The sequence below is a fragment of the Numida meleagris genome, chromosome 12, assembly GCF_002078875.1.
Source record: "Numida meleagris isolate 19003 breed g44 Domestic line chromosome 12, NumMel1.0, whole genome shotgun sequence".
Classification (NCBI taxonomy): Eukaryota; Metazoa; Chordata; class Aves; order Galliformes; family Numididae; genus Numida; species Numida meleagris.
This window is the reverse complement of record NC_034420.1, coordinates 15,761,643-15,774,261: the sequence shown is the minus strand read 5'-3', so window position 1 is coordinate 15,774,261 and position 12,619 is coordinate 15,761,643. Positions and strand designations below refer to the sequence as shown.

The 12,619-nt window shown below is 46.0% G+C and overlaps 1 protein-coding gene across 1 annotated transcript in view; it reads right to left on the bottom strand.

The window, feature by feature from the left end:
• Positions 1-12,619, bottom strand: part of FSTL4 (follistatin like 4) — a 234,999-nt gene that overhangs the window by 192,353 nt on the left and 30,027 nt on the right. Inside the window, exon 2 of the mRNA XM_021410305.1 lies at positions 6,278-6,407. The gene's annotated coding sequence lies outside the window, so the exon portion shown is untranslated. The remainder of the gene's footprint in view (positions 1-6,277; positions 6,408-12,619) is intronic.

The following is a 12,619-nucleotide window of genomic DNA, read 5'->3' as shown; positions in this document are numbered from 1 at the left end:
GCCCACAATTAGCAGCAGAAGGAGATGAGCTGCCTAAATGACCTGATAAAATATGGTAATTTCGATGTTCCTTTGCATATAGAAACGTACAGCCGGATCCGAGCGTATTAAATAGGATTTGTCATTGGCTTTGGTGTGAAAGGGACAGGACCCCCCGCTCAGCTGTCTGCGAAGACACAGACCGCTCCAGGAAAGCAGCCCTCGTCCGGAAGAAAATCCGCTTATTAAAAAATGGCTTCGAAAAATTAGCTCACAAAATGGCAGCAAGAGGCTCTCTGATGAGCACAGCGTTTTCTGTTGTCGTTGGGCAGGAACGCCGAGTGATCGGACAGATCAGCGCTCACGTTTCGTTCTGCCCAGTGAGGTGCTGCACCTCCGAAATACCCCCGGCATTTACAAAGTAAAGAAATAACAATAGTGGGGCTTATTCTGCCTAGACGAGGTGTAAAAGCTTGCAGGGACTCCGCCTTGCTCCGGGAACAGAAAAACCCAAACAAAATGGAAGTAAGATCAGCAAAGATAACCCCTTCCCATTTCCTGGAGGAAAGAAAGAAAAGTCTTGTCGCTTAATAACACCAGTTATTCCATGGAAGGACCTCTCAGACTGCACTGTCAGCTTGAAGTATTCAAGCCATTTCTCTGCTCCTCTCAAAGATGGACACAAACATGAGATGTACCCATAGACACCTGAGGTATCCCCACAGCCTCTATTTGTTCCATGCAGCGGGAGGAAGCTGCACCTCCTCCCCATGCACCCTGCGATGCTGCACGGCGCATTGGTAGCAGCTGGCACTCAGTGCTCGCTTTGCATAACTTGGTGCAGTTTGAAAGGCACAGACTGGGGGTGCTGAGATGAATTCCACCCAGCTCTTCCTGTTAGCAGGGAGGTGTGGGGCAAACAGCCCTAAATCCAGCCATGCATGCCCTACCTGTCCCCAGCCCAGAGCACCTCCAGGTCCCTGCATCCCAGAGAGGGCTGGGCCCTGCAGTTCTATGCCCATGGCCCAACCCCACCCGCTGGGTCCTGACAGCTGAGTGAGGAGCATTCATGGGCAATTCAGCCCATGGAAAGTGCTGCCCGCTCCTCCATCTGCTGTGGTGACTGTTCCTCGCCAGGCATCTCCGGTGCCCAGCTTCTCCTTCCCATGTTACAGATGCAGTTAGGAACCGGAACCCATTTGGGTTCTTCTCTTACACACCGGGCTCCTTTGCAATTCTCTGATAGTTTCCAGCTTTTTCAACCTGTTGAAAACATTTCTAAAAAGAAGCGCCCTTCCTCACAGCCTCGCCTTCTGGTCGGCCCCATCCCTCCTTGCAGTGCAGTCTGCACTGCAGAGTAAGCTGCAGAAGCCACCGCTTGGGTAAGGGAGATGTCATTGCCTTCCCAACAGCACCTTCCCGAAGCCCCTCTGCTAAAGGAGCTGGGGGGGCTCTCTGGGAGAGCTGCTGTCCCCCCACGCTGCTTCGCCCAGCCACAACGCCAACTGCTCTGTTATGGAGCTGAGGAAATAAAGGAAACATGGATACATTCCTCATCTTCGGAACCGTGCGAGTTCAAAGCAAAATAATTGTTATTTTCCTTTGAACTGGGAATTGGAGAGGCTCAAAAAACAGTGATTAGAGCTGGGAGGATGAGAAAAACAGATGACTTTAACGACAGACTTCAGGAGGGGAAGACTCCCACGCAGAGAAAGGGCAGAAACAAGAGTTTGCCATTCTTTTTTCATTTAAAAAAATGGGATAACCCACTGAAGTGAGAATGAGGCATTCTCCCCCCCACGCAGTTTAAATATATATATATATATATATATGTATATATGTTTAAACCAAACGAGAAGAAATCAAAGAAAAGCACTCTGGAAGGTGAGGGGAGCTGAAGCTGGGGGTGTTCAATACCACGTGGCACAACCAGGGGCTGTGAAAAGGAGAGAGCTGGGCCGGGCCCGGGCTCAGCGCTGAGCCGAGAGGAGCTGGAAATGTGCAAACTGTTGTCAGCTCTGACAGCTGCGGCTCCGCGAAGTTGATGAGAAATTTGAAGCAGCAGATTGGCAGCGCAGAGCCCCGCGCCACTGACGATGCGATAGCGTTCGGGAATGACCACGGCTGTTAGTTTAAGGGAAACAGTTTTCAAGAACAGATGGTCTTCTCTTATTGGACTTCAAAATGAAAGAAAGAGGAAAAAAAAAAAAAAAAAGAAAAAAAAGAAAAAAAGAAGCAGCAACGAGCACAGCCAAGACTGCTTGCTTCTACCAGCAAAGGAATTAACTGGTAACCATCTGAAGTAATTCCAAAATCCACTCCGTGAGCTTCAGAGGAGGAAGATACGATTACTGCTTTGAAAATTCGAGCTTGGAATGACCGCAAATCATCTCCCCCCCTTTGTCCAGTCCTGCCGTTCAAATGCAGTAATTAAACGCGAGTTTTCAAAAGAACATTGTATTCACTGGAAAGAAGAAGCTGAGGAAGTAATAGGACAACAAGATTCATGCTCACCACTCCCCGCTATTTGAACCAAGAGCCTAAATCAGACCTGATTAAAATAGGAACTCAACACCAGACTCAACCCAAACTAGGGATATTAAACAAATACAAATGTGACAAGAGTCACAATTCAATTATTAGGAGTCCATCTTTTAATTGCTCATTAAGATGGCAGTGTGTATCTTTGCCCACATGCATTTAGCAAAGCCTTTTCGCCTTGACAGCGCATAAAATTCTCCATGCCAACTGTATATCTCTTACTTTTTATGTCAACTTCAGAGTTGCTGGTTTTTCATTATCTTCTTGGTTACAACTTAATAGTGAGGAACAAATTTAACAGCAGCCTCAAACCTTTGGAGATTAAGTCGGCTTCCTGTATCTGTGCCGGTTAAATTACCATTTGCTTCTGCTTGAATTTAATGTGGCCATCTTCATACAAACACACACAGACTCATGGTACAGCATTCACACACAGAGGCTGCTCTGAAAAGCTGACGTGGAGCTCAGACGTGAACCTTTCCAACCCCATAGGATGCAGCAGATGGCGAGGACCGGGGTGAAGAGCTGAAAACGCGCACGAGTCTGTGGGCATCATTCTCCCATTGCGTTGCCAGCAGGATAGCTCCAGATGGGCATGCACACCAGTGCCACGTCCTTCAGGTGGCCAAAATGGGTCTTGGCTCAGACCTACAGAGGTGCTGCCCTCGGTGACCTGCTCTTCATTGCCTTGGCCATGCTCTAGTAAGAGACTGCCCTGCTGGGCCAGTGGCCCTGGCTGGCTGGCAGCGCTGGTAATCGCAGTGCTTCGTCACTGCTGTCGGAGCTGCCAGCCCAGAATAATAAAAAAATAAATCGTAAAAGATGTTTTATACCAAAGGAAATACTAAACGTAGAAACAGCGGTTTGATTCATTTCACAGCTGTAGTCTTTTTTGATTTGTTCGTAATTTTCTACACTACTGCTTCCAATTTGATACTGTCTGGGCCCGGGATGACAATGGGAATGGGATAACAGATGATGAGCTCCAAATACTGAACACAATCAGAGTCGCCCTACGCGTACCCACAATCAATGTGTCACTTGGAGGGAAGAACCATCAGCCACCGGGCAAAGTTTGGAACAGGAAATGTCGCAGGGGCTCGAGGCACAGTTCTGACTTCTTCAGAGCTGTCCGTGCAGCCGCGTATGGGACTTGAGAATGGGTCCAATAAAAAACCTCAGATACCCGGATTAAAGCTGACGTAGGACCTTCAGAATTCCTCTGTTCCCACTGCCCTGTGAGATGGAAGGCGGCAGGCTGGCAGCAGGGCCAGGGACTGCGCTCAGAGCTTGGGGAATGATGCTTTCCTCTATTTTCCCGTCTCAATATTTTGTTGCTCTCCTCGTCCAGATGCACTGGAGAGATCATCAAAGCCAGTGGACAGTGTTTATCTGAAGACAAGAAAGCACTTTGATCCGTAGGCATGGTGGATAATAAGGTGTTTAGCTTTGTTTCCAAGCTCCTTGGCAATTCGCAGTGCAGTCATGCCATAGCAAAGTCCTGGTGCGTATTCTGAAGCATATGGTGATCTGTTTTTTTCAACTTGTTTTTGAGAGGAATGCTAAAATGAGGAGCTTTGTAGAGCTGCAAGGACGCAGGTGAGCAAGCAGCCAGTCAGGGGGGGGGCTGCTCACCCACCCACCTCCCAAATTCCCTGTGCCAAAGAGAAAGGCGATGAATGAAGCACGCGGAGATGAAAGAATAAGCACCAAAGCAGGAGAAAAAGTAGCAAGAAGTGTGAGTCTGCCTCATCTGAAACATCTGAAAAAGTTTTCTGAAGCATCTCCGTGTTTTAAGCTCATCACTTAATAGGTTTTAATTTATGCCAGTGCGTAGCAACGCTGTATATCAAGTTCAAGGAACACACTGGGGCACAGGCGACTCGGCCACGGATTCCTTAAAAATCCTCTGCAGACAGATGGTCAGAGCATGGGCTGTGAGGAAGAGGGCAAGCAAGGAGGATGATGTTCTTCGAGAAAAATTAAGAAATGCAAATGGCACCAACGCAAACAGAAAGACAAACCCTCGCAAAGCATTAGCCAGGCTCAGCTCAAACAGCAATGAAATGATTTAGAATAGGACTGTGATCATTTACAACTTTTAAAGGTGAAAGATGTGATTTTGGTAATACCTTAAAATTAAAAGGCCAGCCACTCCATCTTTAAAATGATGGTTTCTCTCCTGGAAGACTTATCTCACTGTCAGTCCATTAGCAGCCAGCCAGAACCCATCCATACAAAAATAATTGGCTATTGATATACAGTAATGCTGAAAAGTTATTCTTATTTTTGTTCATTGCTACAGAAAGATGTCCTCTCCAGCTACACTTTCAATCATTATAAATGCTACCGTGAAAAACTAAAAACACTTCTCAGAGATGGATTAAGATCTACTTCACAAATAAATATATTTTATCACTAAGATGAGAGGCAAATGTCACTGGCACTGAGTGCTTTACACACAGTAGAGACCACTTAGGCTGGAATTTCCCCCTCCTGGTAAATGAATGTCGCTGGCTCTGTACGGTCCCTCCACACCAGTGGCTCCATCACTGGGCTGGGGCACACTGGGCACATTTGAGGAGCTGCCTTCAAACCACAGCTGTGGACCCTTCTTTTCCTTTGAGAACAAAAAAGGGGGCAAACCAGGATGGTTTGCTGCACAGTCAGAAAGCTGCACGGCTCTCAGCGCGGCTGCTGCTTCCTGCAGGTCCCCTCTTCCCCCTGCTCGGGCGAGGCCCGCATCCTGCACCCCAAACCCTCCCGCAGAACCCAATGCCGGAGGGGCCAGCAAAGCGGGGCCAGCAAAACCCGCTGCCACCAGCAGCCCTCATGACCCAGCAGGGGTTATTTGTGCAGCGGCTGGAAGGCTGTGCTCGAGCCGCGCCGAGGCAGCGCCAGATGCTGCACTTGCCAGCTAAGCACCCTTCAAGAACAGCTCATAAAACCGGAGGACATTAGGCGTTGCAACGCCGTATTTTACAGATAAAGAGCCTCCAGCTGGAAGGGCGCTACCATTTGTACGCCCTGGAGGACAGCACCTGGGCTGCGGCACAACCGCAAGCTGAACCGAAACAACGAGGTACGAAACTGGAGCTAGAACGATGCACGGGGAGGTGGAAAGGGCAAGCAGAGAGAGCGGAGCAGTAATCGCGCTTGACAGAGAATTTGGGGGACCGTGGCTCGAGCCACTAGGAGAAATTTCTCATGTTTAAAGCTCAAACATACACCAGTAAGAAAGCAACGTGTCGAACGCCTTCAACAAATCTGCCTTGAGACCTCGGGTAGACATTGATTTTAGGCAGTTTTCCCTTATTTATGGCCATTCTCCTGCAGCAGCACTTGATAAAATATTTTAAGTAATAATATATATATATATATTACATTTTGGCTGCTAATGGGATTATTTCTTCATGCACATTTTACTTGTTTGGCCAGATTTCTAGTAACGGTTTTTGTTATTTGAAACCACTTTTAGAAGGCAATCACTCTTAGTCATCACTCTGTTATCCTTTTAGTAACACTCTCTCCCACAGTAAAAGAAAATGCTTTTTTTTTCTCATCTCTTATTGGCAGAATAACTCCTGGATACCGCAGACGTCAATGTTTACTATTAAATCATTTCCCTGCCAATTCCTTGTAATCAAATCTCCCACCAAGTCAATAGCAATAACATTTTTATAAAGGCATTGTCCCTCTCAACATATCAGGTGCTTTCTGATCTTTAAATTTTCCATTCGGAAAATAACAGACTGACCTGGAAGAAAGCATCAAGTCTGCCCAAGTCTCAAGGGCAGCCGTGTAATTGCTCACAGCAACGAACGCTTTGAGTTGGGGCTCTGACGGCTTCAGACAGGTTCCTTAATCACTGCAGTGACTTTCAGATTCTGTAGAAAAAAAAAAAAATGCAAAATCAATCAAGGAGCCACCAGCCCCACTGGAACCAATCGCAATGTTTCTGCTGCGTTTGGTGGCACCAGATGTTGGCACGGCAGAATGATACGTGGTGCTACACTGCAAACATCCCTCGTGTGAAGGAAGCGCCGTGGGTGGTAGACAAAGCCAAAATGTGGCAGAGCACCTTAGCTGTACGCTCACAGCTTGCACGGAGGGCAGCAGAAGCGCTGCACGAAAGGGAGCTGCAGGAGTAGTGCTCCTGCTTGTAGCTGTTTGCAGACATGGATGGGGACAATCAGACTAGATGACCTCCAGAGGTCCTTTCCCACCTCAGCCACTCCATGATTCTGGGATAGTTACGCTACGCTAACAACACTCCCTGAGCTGTAACTCCACAAATGAAAGAATAAAGGATTATCCTAATGAGGCCGTTCAGCCGTACCGAGGGAAGGCTGCGGGGAGGCCCTCACCGCACCTGCAGCTGCAGAGGGCATCGAGATGGAGCAGTGTGCTCCTTGGGGGCACTCAGTGAGAGCACAAGGCTCGAGGTGCAGCAGCACCCGCTCAGCAGCTTCAAGAGTTCTCTCTTTGCAGGCACGCAGCTCTCTTCAGCCCAAGGTATTTGGCTTGGCTAAAAGTCTTGCTGCTGCTGATTTGGTGCTGCCGTCCTCTTCCTGACTCCACCACTTCACAGCATGCCCCCAGCACACAAGACCCTTTCCTATGATTTCAAGGATAGCAGAGGCTCTCTCAAAGCCACAAAGGAGCTGCCCATCAGCTGGCTTAGTTCTTACAACACTGATTCGGCATCACTGAATGACCTATATCTGGCAGCCTGTAACTGAAGAACTAAGCTAACTAGAAGCCAAGGGGCACCAGGTACAACAAGGGCAGCGACGTGTTTGTGCTCTCCCCATTTTATGTGAGCTTTGGTGGAGCTGTTGGGACAGGAAGAAAAGGAAGTTTTCTTCATCAGTTCATCTTAGTGCAATAACTTCAATATCACTGAGACACTGATGTCATGACCCTCCATTCACTTAATATTTTGTTTCTATACCAACGAGCAAAAGCAATGGTCTTTTTTTTTAAGACACTTTAATTTGTCTGACTCGAAGGTACTGTGAAGCAATAGCAATGATCCAAAAAGTGACCGCACACCGATGAGTGGGTTTCTCCCCAGGGCAGCTCGCACACCCTTACCCACTCCAAAGATGAAGTACGTAAGTAGTTGTCAAGCACTTCTCATTTGCAAGCATGAGTGACAGAGCTACATCTGTGTAAGCCATAGTCACGAGTTTCATTGATTCTGATGGGTAATTTATTTCTGACTCCGCAAGGCAACCCCTTAGAGACCAGCAGTCAATACCGGTAGAGGTGGATTAGCACAATAACAAATCATTTGGGTCAGTGGGCAGGCAGCATAGTTATTATTACTATTAGCTCAGGTTCAGATGGAAAAGAAAGGAAAAAGTTAGTGTCAATTGCAGGCTGTATCTATCTTGTTTCTCCTTTTTCTTTGGCAGGGTTACAAAACGTGCCACTATTTTTTATTTATTTTTAATATTGATGCATTTTAAACAGGAAGAAATAGAGAATGGGAACATCTCTAGTCCCTATTCTCATCTCACCTTCTTCACATATTGTGTAATTCCCCAATGTCTGGGAACCTGTTCCAAACTCCTCATTGTGTCAGCATGTTCAGATCTCGGGGGATGAGACCGGCAGCTAATATTCAAGACAATGTATTCTTGTCTATGAATAATATGAGGAGATGAATCCTTTTTTCTTCTGCATTTTTTCAGCTCTCACATGGCCTTAATGAAGGTTTTGCAATCCCGTCTCCCTGGGGGCACGCGGGTACAATCAGATCTCTGAATTTAAACATTCTTTCAAACCCCAAACCCCAAAATGAAAACTAAAAAACAATAATTCCTTCCTTCCAGGCTTCCTGAGCATCATACAAACAAGTCTCAGTAAGCAAGTACAACTTCAAACCAAAAACAGAGTCACAGCACAGAGAGAAGTGTGGCCTGCATCTGTCCTGGAGCAGGGATGCGAGCGTTCCTCCTCAGGCTGGTGGAAACCCTCACATCTCTGTGCGTTTTCTTGGCAGTAACCGCAGGGCGTTCTCCTTCAGGCACATATTGGTGGATCGTTCCGATCTCAGTAGCCCCAGACTTCACCTCTAACCTGCATTTTCCTTTGTTAGTTAATAAGGTCGAATCCTGCATTCTTGTTCAGATAAACCCCCCGAGTGCTGGAGTGAGAATGGATAACCAGACCGAGACTTGGTCCCAGTGGGGCTGGTCGAGCTGGAGAACTGGTTCTATGTGATTCAGCTCTAAGAAGTGAATGAAGCTGGCTATGATAGAGCTGCTTTGGAGAATGGGAAAGTGGGCAAGAGTTACGCAGATATTCACGAATAAAACTCTTTTCTTGTGTTGCCTGTGAGGTTCTGAATATTCAGAGTTTCTGAAATGTTAGGTCATTTCAGAACTGACCCAAACAGCAGTGTCCTACTGGAAAAGTTACAGGCATCAAGGCGGGAGTGATGCTCAGAGTCCAGGGTCCTCCCTCCAATCCCAGCAAGCACCCAGGAGGGAATCTGAAGGAGAAGGCCATGAAGGACTTCACCTGCTGGCTGGAAATTGTTTGTCCAAGCTACGTGATGAACACTTATAAATAAAAAATACAATAGCACAGTCTGCAGTTGGCTCAAAAATTATCCACAATTAATAAATTGACCCATCCTATGCACTGTGTTATTTTCTCTTGACATTTTCACAAGCTACAAATCTGATAATACAATTAAGTGACAAGTTCAATCACTTCTTTATTTCATGTATACGTATATTATAATATTTTATAGCTGTATTACAGAAAAGACTGTTTACTCTCATTGTATCGTCCCTACCATAATTCAGAGCTTTGCCCGCCTAAGAAATTACTTGTCTGCATTTTGATTAAAAAAGCAAAACCTCATTGTTCCTGTGGCAAATGAATTCAGCCTTTAAATGAAACTCATTGTCACATCCTTTTCTATGCAGCAAAAGCATTCAGCTCCTGGAATGGTTTTAACCTCTAACACAGCACTTCTGTGCCCGTATCTGATCCAGCCTCGATCCATTTTTCTTCCAAAGCTTCGTCAGTGTTTGGGCTCTGCACTTAGTTCTCAATGAACTGCCTGTAACGCAGTAGTTACAGCTCCCTGGAAAATGACACACAGTAACTCTGTCGAGTTTTTTATTAGCTTGGATAGGTCTTTTATTTTAGCAAGGTCTTTTATTACCTCGGATGGCTTCGAACTGGTTCTGAAGTGGATGAGCGAAGACCCGGAGATCCAACTTTACACCAAGAGCCGTTAATTTTTTTTAACCATAACCCTTTGATTACTGATAGGCTTTTGTTCTTCACTGTCATTGCACGACACATTGTTTGAAGTGAAGCAGAGTGCACGAACTCCCACAATTACTTACCAGAGCTCGGCCAGGCCGCCGCAACCTGCGGGCAGAATCCAATTCTGCACAGGACGCAAAGAGGCGCTCGGACGTTTCTTCCCATCACTCTCCCTCTGGGCACTTTCAACAGGTTTTTCTGCCCTGAGTGCAGAGTTGTGCCGTTTTGCAGCCCCCCCTGCACGTGGTCACAGCCTTCTGTGTCAGCTGGCAGCAGGTGAATTCCAGATGACTTGGTTCAGATCAATACACAGACACCCGAGGCTGCAGAGTACTGACTGGGGGTCTCTCAGTTTAGGATGCCTGACCCGATGCATCTTTCAGCTCCTTGCTTTGTAAAAAATGCCAGACTCCCTCTTCCAGCAGCAGATTTCATTTTCGGTTGAGTCAAATTGAATTGCTTCTTATTTTTTCATATGTTCTGCTCTAGACTGGAAGATAATCTGATCCTTTTTATTCCGTGACATTTGTCAGAAAACATCGTAAGAATGTTATGAAGAAAAGAGGTGTCTGGAAGTCTCAGGCGATGGTTACTCTTCTGTCCATTAATCCACATATCAGGGCTGCTCTGAAAGTAATGCCTCCTGTTTTATGATGTTGGCCCATGACAGCAGAAGCAGATGCTGGTGGGATGGCCGTGGAGGCTGAACCTTCCCACCAGTATTTTATTACAGTTTGTTGCCGTGTCACAGATGGCAGCAGAGGGGCATCTGACAGACTGGCATTTGACATGGGAGTGCAGATGAAGCAAAGGGGTGGAACTGAATTCTTCCATGCAAAAAAAATGGCACTCATTGACATTCATTGAGACTTGCTGAATGTTTGTGGAGACCAACCGGTGGATGTGAGCACAGTGACGGGTGCTGGTGCATTTCACCAGTGGCGATAGTAACAGCATGGCATGTAACCATGCATGGCATGCAGCTCTTGTTCATCGACGGTGAAAATTCATAGCTAATGGTGGCGGTTCTGTTGAAAATAGTGTAGCTGACAACTCACTCTGTCAAATAGTGTTACTGTGCTCTTTGTATTGGTTGTCATTTTCACGGGAAAAAAAAAGGAGGCATTACTTTCAGAACAACCTGTATATATGCACAAACCCATCAAATTTTTGTAGCTTATCATTCCACATCAACGTCTACATAAATCAGAATGGACTCCATCAAAAGAAACGAGCATGAATGAGTCGGCAGTAGCAGCATCAAGCTGCAGAAGTGCAGAAACATGAAAATATTACTTATAGAGTTTAATTTGTAACGTCCAAGCCTAAGGCCATTCCAAAATAGAATGCAGTTCACTCCAAATCCATCTCCCTTTTGCCCAGCAAAACATTTGCGTTCTTTGAGTAACACTTCCATGGCTTCAACGTTTGTTAAATTTGAACTGATCTCCCAATCAGGATTCTTCATTGAGAGTAAAACAATAAAATGCGTGAGTGAGATCTTGGAAAATGGCCAGGAAATTAATTTCCTTCTTTTTTTCTAAAGGAGACATCTTCATATTATCAAAACCATTTAAATACTCTACGGCTCTACAGCTGAAACACTTCACAAAAATCTTGAGTATTTTCCTTAAAAAAAAAAAAAAAAAGTACTGGGAATATGGAATTTCCCCAATGAACCACAGTACAATTTCCTCATAAAGTCAGTTATTCAATTAGTATTGAATTTCTGTACACATTTCACTCTCTCTGTCTTAGTAAAGACAAAAAAAAAAGTATTCTGCAGATGTTGGTGTTATTTTGTCCCTCCCCCATAATAGTGCCCAGATTACCAATGGGCTTTGTCCTCAGGTCCAAAAGTACTTGCCATTTGCTTACCAGAACTGCTAACAGGTTTCCTTGCCAAAAAAAAAAATGAACAAGCAACGATTCAGCAAACCCTTTGAAGACCAAAAAGAAATATAATTAATTGAAGTGGAAAAATACCCCAAATCCCTGATCACCAAAGAATATTTGACCTTCCGCATCTTTCTGCTGAGAAGACAGAGATTTAACTTGATGCAGACAGGATCCTCTGGACTGAGAGGGACGAAAGCCCCACACCGTCACCTTTATGAGATGGTTCTTCACGGCACTAGATAAGATGATGCACACACACCCATGCTTGCCTCGCTCACCAAATCTCATTTAACGGCACAGGTGCTAACAGCACCATAAATGCAGGTGAGGCAGCAATAAGGTGGCCTTGCTCCGGGTGCTGGGAACAGAGGGTGTTTGGGGATCAGGAGGGTGCACCCGTCTGCAGAGCACAGACACCCATCACCCACCGCCGACATGGGAAAGAAACAGCAAAACCCCAGTGGAGCCAAATCTGCTGCTGGGAGCTCTGCGGGAAGCCAGGATCGGATCAGTGGATGCTGGTGCTGCTAAGCAGTCACACCCTCATTAAATTTAACTTAACAAGAAAAAGGAAAAAAAAAAAAGAAAAGAAAACCACTTTGAGCCATTCATGCATTCATGGAAAGCTGTGTGGGCCACTTTAACCAAGCAACATCAGACCCCGTGGCAAACATCCCATGGGTCCGGTGCTCAGCGTCCCACCCTCCACGCCGTGAGCTGCGCTGCAGTGGAAGCCCGGGTCAGAGCCAAACACCAGCACTTGATGTGAATTACATTTCTAGTGGCTACAACCTTGTTTAACACGGCATTTAATCCGTGGCAAAGGATATAACAGCAAGGAAAAAAAATGAAGCCATCGCAAATTTTGCACGTAATGAAGACCACTGAAGTATCACTGGGTATATCA